The sequence below is a fragment of the Cynocephalus volans genome, chromosome 4, assembly GCF_027409185.1.
Source record: "Cynocephalus volans isolate mCynVol1 chromosome 4, mCynVol1.pri, whole genome shotgun sequence".
Taxonomy (NCBI): Eukaryota; Metazoa; Chordata; class Mammalia; order Dermoptera; family Cynocephalidae; genus Cynocephalus; species Cynocephalus volans.
In genome coordinates, this window is record NC_084463.1 from 167,154,900 (window position 1) to 167,160,925 (window position 6,026).

The window sequence follows — 6,026 nt, forward strand, 5'->3', positions numbered from 1 at the left end:
TAATAAGTGTACATTAACCAGTTAAAGAGATGGAGGTTAGTGATGATTTAATTAATGATTAAATGGTCAATCATTCATTAAGTGGTTACGTGATCAATCATTAATGACAATAACAATTAATGATGATCATTCATGATGAATTAATGATGAGGAAGATGAACGGTTAATGAACGAGCTCAAGGAGACCCGGAGAGGGCCCTGGGTGGGAAGGGGGCTGAAGAACCCCCGGCAGGAGGAGAAGAGGTTGAGTTAAGACGAGGGGGTCTGGGTAGGGTGAGGGGCCTCCCGGGCTGCCAGAGTTACCTTCCTCCTCGTACTGCTCTGCATTGGGAGAGAACAGAAGAGAGGGGCCGTGTTAGCCGGGGCCAGCCGAGAAAGCGGGGTGAGGAGCAGCCGCGTGCCCACCCCTGGACCGCCCAGCCGCTTCGCTGGCCAGGGATGGGGACCTGGGGGTCCTTGGGCCCAAAAGAGGCTGCCTGGTGCTGGCAGAGGAAAAGACTCGGGCGATGATGGTGACTTTCAGGGAGGAGCCGGGTGCTCCCGGATGCCCGTGTCCCCTTGCGGGTGTGAGCATGACAGAGGGTGACGGGGGGAGGGACAGGGGGACCAGACCCTGCAGGTTCCTCAGAGCCACACTGCCCACGCAGGTTTGCAGTGGGAGCTTGGCGGGGTGCAGGCAGGGCTGAGCTGTGACCACATCTCAGAGAAAAGACAAGGCCCCGAGATGTCAGGCCATTTGTGGAGGGGTTTGCTCCAAAACCAACCCACAGAAGGCAGCAAGTCTAGTACCTCCGGGCCGGGGGTTCCCAAGGGGGCGTAGACGGTCCCACCAGCAAACCCCCTCCCCAAGGGTGACTTTTCTGTCTAGAGGTAGAAGTAAAAAGAAAATAGCTGAGACACTTACCCTCCACCTGTTCACTGCAGGGGGTGGGGAGGAAAGAGAGAGAGAGAGAGAGAGAGAGAGCGGGTGAGGTGGGCTTTTGCTCAGGTAGGTTTGCAACCAACATTAGCAGGTCCTCCAGCCTCTGCACACCAGCCAAGGGGCCTGGGGTCCCGAGTCTGGGCGGGGGTAGGCAGCTACTTAGACTGGTACTCACACTTCCTCGTCTGACATGGTGGGGTTAGGGTTGTTTCTGCAGAGAGAGAGAGAGAGAGAGAGAGAGAAAGAGAGAGAGAGGTTGGGTGCTGCCTTAGTTTGGAAATGTTGGAATAGGGTAGTGGAGGGCTCTAGAAGCTGAGGGTGTGAGGGGTCAAGGGGTCAGACAATGCTTCAGCTTCAGGCGCGTCCACCTCGTGCACTCGGGGCCTCCCCACTGGGCCCCCTCCCAGCCCCCCTCAGCCCAGACTCTGATCCCCTCCTTCCTGCCTTGGCTCCAGTCTGGAGCTTGGGATCCCAGAGCTGGATGGGAAGTTGGAAGGTCGCGGAGTCCACCTCCACCCAGGGCAGACGTCCTCTATGGAGTGTCCCCCAAGGAAGGTCATCCAGAATGCACAGTGTTTGTCCCGCTTGGGGGGTGGGGGCTGCACAGGACCCTGGGAAAATCTTGCTGATTGGAATTAAAACCTTCCTCTTGGTGGTCTCTGCCCAGCGGGCCTAGGTTGGGGGCTCCCTGGGAGCCCCTAGATGGCCGAGCACAGCTCCTCCAGATGGGTAATCTGGACCTTCTCTGGTCTGTGTGCTCCAGCGTCCCCCATGAGCACCCCTTCCCATGTGAGCCCAAAGCTCCCATCTGTGCTTTGTGGCATCTTTGAGGACTGCACATTCTCTCACAGGGTGCCCCAGAGTCTCCTGCACGTCCCCCACATCCTCAGGACCCCCTTCTGCATTCACAGAGCATGTGGGCTGGTCTGTCTCTCCCTCCTCCACTAGACACTGAGACTGCACCCCGAGCTCATTGGGGCCAGGATCTGGGCTCCTCTCTGTGTCCCCCCAGCTGGTGCTGTGTGAGGCACATGTGTACTGCAGAGACAGAGAGAACACCAGCCCTGTTCCCCACCCGGGCCTGCCTTCCCTGGCCCCATGCAGCTCTCAAATTTGTCAATGTCTGTGGGGAAGCTCCGTGCCCAGGATGGGCTGAGCGCATCCAGGTGGGGCCGGCGCCGGGCCAGCGAGCTTGGGACAGTCCTTCCGTGAGCTGGCCACCGCACGCCCCTGAGGAGGCCGGGGCCTGGGAACACTGCGAGCAGCTGCATTGGATTGTTGGCCGGGGTTTTAGAAAACAAAGTTCATTACAACATATTACAGCTCACTTGAAGACAATGGCTATGGTTCCCCCAGGGAGCTTTGTATAAGAAAAACACACGTTCATCAGCTAAAAATGCATTTACGTGGCATTACTAAGGTGGGAACTGCTTTCCAAACCCTCTGTCAAGAATGTTAATTTTCCCAGAGCAACTTAAGCTCCATGCAAAATTAACCAACAGATATCTGGAAACGCTCTTCCAGGCAACGTGGCCTGCAGCCCTCCACATCCGAGAGGCTCTGCTGGGGCTCTGCTGCCCCCAAGTTTCAGCCTCTCGTCTTTTCTACAGCTGAGCCCGGGTCTCAGAGCTCCTCAGCTCGACCAGCAGCATTGCCCAAAGCACCCCCCTTGCTGGGTGCTGACCCTGCTGGCCCTCCAGCCTCCTCCCAGGGCCACTCCACGTAGGGGGCAAGGGCAGGGGAGGCTGGGGAGCCCGGGCCCCGCCCTGCAGTGCCCACCTGACCGTGGCACGGTCCCGCACCTGTCAGCCCGGAGAGAGGGTGGGTTGTTTATAAGGAGCTGGCGGCAACTGAAGTGCCCAAAAATAGGCACCCAAATCAGCAAGACGCCTCTGCCCAGAAACCCAAGACGGTGGGGGGGGGGGGGGTGTGCTTTGAGAACAGCCCAGTCCCCAGTCCCCCCAAGTCCCCTCCCCTGTGGGCACCCAGGCTGGCCCCATCTCTTTTCTCCTGCCCTCTGGGCCAGAATCCAGATGGGCACCCAGGGAGGGCTACTGTACCCCCACTGTCCAAGCAGAGAAACTGAGGTCCCTGCTCCTGTGCTGAGTGCCTGGAGGCAACGCAGAGCTGCTTTGTGCCCCTCCCCATCTGTGTGGTCTGTGTCACCGTCCCTGTCAGCTGGGGAGGGGTTGGGGGTGGGAGTTGCTTGGGAGCATGGGATGGCATTTCGGCAGCTGCGAAGGAAACCAGTTGTCCACTTGAACGTTCTGTCCTCAGAGAGGCATATGAAAATAGCCTGTGAGGTCAATTTCTTAGGGACACGCGCCATCCTTCCCGCCTTCAAAGGTGGCAAGACCCAAGGGGTGGGGTGGGGTGGGGAGGCAGGAGGCCCTGCCACTCACTGGCGGGGTCCCTGGCCACATCCACCATGGCCCCATTTCCATCTGGCCAGCCTCGCCCTGCCCCTCTCCCCCCAGGAGTGCCGGGAGCCTCCAAAAAGCTGGGGGGGGCGGTTACATGAGGGTCCTGTCCAGGCAACTTCAGGGGCAGCTGAGCCCTGCTCAGATGGGCACACGAGGAAGAGGTAATGATGTCATGGTGAGGAGAGGTGGGGGGCTCTCAGGAGCACCTGATCCTCCAGCCACAGCAAGGTGGGACGCCGCCACTCCAGGCAGAAGGGACAGAGGCCTGGCTGCTCATTCCTCCCTCTGTCCTGACTCCAGCCCAGTCCTGTCCACCCTTTCCTGACTTCTGGGAGCTGGCCCCCGGGGACGCTGGGGTTCTCTCCCCCAGGACTCACTGCTGGGGTGACCACAGATACGCCCCCGCCCCCCCTTGGTCTTCGCCCCTACACAGTGTTGGCGGTGGAGGCGTGGGCCACTTGGGGCCGGGCACCCGTGGCTTCCGGGAGGAGCCGGCTGTGGCTCCTCTCACAGGGGCACCCTTTAGGAGGCAAAGACCGGCCTGGGGCAGGAAACCAGCTCCTGCCTTAGGGCACCCCTCACCCCCGGCTTCCCCAGGACCCCCACCTTCTCCTTCCCGGCCTCTGGTTTGGAACCATCTCTCGGCATCATTCTGATGCTCAGAGGCCATCACAGCACAATGTCAAGATCCAGCCTCTCGGGATCCCGGGGGCCTCCTGGGTTCTCAAGCCACTGAGCATAGGGATGAGATGCATGGCAGCACGCCGTCCCAGGACCCCAGCACCCCAGGACCCCTGAGCGCGCCTCCAGGGCTGGCCCAGCCCAGTGCACGGCAGGCCCCCGCCCACCCCAGGCCTGCTGCTCTGGCCCCTACCGACCTGCGGGTTGAGTCTGAGAAGGGCTGTAGCTCCCTGTGGACAGGACCGGCTGCAGGCACTGCCCGGCCAGCCCCACGCCCTCGTGTTATAGTGACACTTGATCTTTCCCAGCAGCCCATTGGCCAGGGGCTGGGGGATCGTGGTGTGTGGGGAGGGGGGTAGGGATGGTGCCCACACAGCCCCTTACCAAGTATAGGAATGGCCGGAGGAGGAGGCCGGAGCACAGAGGGACGTGCTGGAGGAGACCAGGCCTCCCTCCTCCCCGGGGCCATCAGCTTCTATTTTTACTCCCTGTAGCGGGACATTCTTGACGGGCTAAGGAGGGCAGGACCAAGCCAAGTGCTCTCCTTGGGCCAGGCTGGGGTGGGGGTGCCCAGCCTGCTGCTCCTTCTCTCCAAGAAGTGCCATGGGAGTGGGCACCGCCCAGGAGACAGGTCTACATGGCCGGGGCTCCTTTACCTCTTGCACCAGACCAGGTCCTGGAGACCCGTATGGCGTTGAGGACCCTGAGCCCCTGGCCGCCCTTATTTGCCGAACCCCTTTCATGGGGTGGACGCTGCTGGGGCAGGCAGAGTAAATGGGCAAGAGGAAAAACCAAGCCAGCAGTGGCCTCGCATCTGTGGCCTCTCCCCCAGTGGCTGGCACCCTTGAGGCCAGGGACCACACCCCCACCAGCAGCCCAGAGCTCCTCGTCTGGGGTCTGTCTCTCCCCAGGGGCTGTGTGCAGCGTGCGGCTCAGTGCAGGCTTGGCCAGGTGCCGCTGAGTGACCTTTCTTTCCTCAGGACTCCAGCTGGCACCATCCAACCGAAACACAGCAGGCCCAGGCCCCTGCTGACCCCACACTGGCCAGGGAGGGCACAAGCTGGATGTCCCTGCCCCTTGGATTAGGGAAACTGAGGCACCGAGCAGGGGCAGAACAGCCCCACATCTTGACCCCTCTCCCCGCTCCTCCCAGACCCCACAGGCTGAGGATGGCAAAGGGAATCCATGGAACTGTCCAGCACAGGACAGAGGTTGGCACCTATGGAGGACCAGTGCCCAGGACAGGGTGAATCCCAGAGATACAACAAGCCCCCTGCTCTTCAGAGGCTTCAAGTGAGGGACAATGGATGACCTGGAGGAGGCTCTGGGGGCTTTGGTGGGTAGCGCCCCATCCTCACATGGCCAGAGACAGGCAGGAGCATACCTAAGGTCACATAGCAGAGCAGGCATACCCCATGCTGCTGGCCCACAAGACAGAACTCCTCCCCAGCCTACTTCCCCCCAAAGCACCAGACCCTGGGATGCCCCTTGAAGCTGGAGCTGCTTGGGACGTCCCTGCCCTCCTGGTCAGAACCTGTGAATCCCTTGTGCCAGCGAGGGTCCGGTGGGCCTCGTGCAGCCCTGACCCTGGCGAACTCTGACCAGCTTTCTGCCCACTGAGGTCATCTGTACAGCCACTTCTGCCAAGGTGCCTGGGCTGGCTAGGGGACCGCCACATGGGGCTTGCCTCCTCTCCTGTGGTGAGCCAACCTCCTTCTCAGGTGGGCTCCTCTGGCTCTGCGAATAGAGACCCGAGGACACCCTGCCCACGGCTTCAGGTTCCTGCGTAGGGACAGTGGCTTGGGGAGGGTCTGGACCAGTCTACAGGCCTCACTGGGGCTTGGCCTGGGAAGCCCTGTGCCTGCCCAGCCCTTGCCCAGGGTGGAGAACTGTGTCCTCAGGAGCTACTCCTGCAGGCGGCTATGCTACAGACCCTGAAGTGGCACTGCTTGGCCGGCAGGGGAGGGTAGCTGCCCACTCCGCAGGCTTTGGCCTTTGGC

At 61.1% G+C, this 6,026-nt stretch overlaps 1 long non-coding RNA gene across 1 annotated transcript; it reads right to left on the reverse strand.

The window, feature by feature from the left end:
* Nucleotides 1–903: 903 nt before the first annotated feature.
* LOC134375426 (uncharacterized) lies at nt 904–4,369 on the reverse strand. The gene is made up of 3 exons (XR_010023394.1): nt 4,224–4,369; nt 1,098–1,133; nt 904–918 (listed from the first exon to the last, which is right to left on the reverse strand). It is a non-coding gene; the product is annotated as an uncharacterized LOC134375426 (long non-coding RNA).
* Between the last annotated feature and the right edge of the window lie 1,657 nt (nt 4,370–6,026).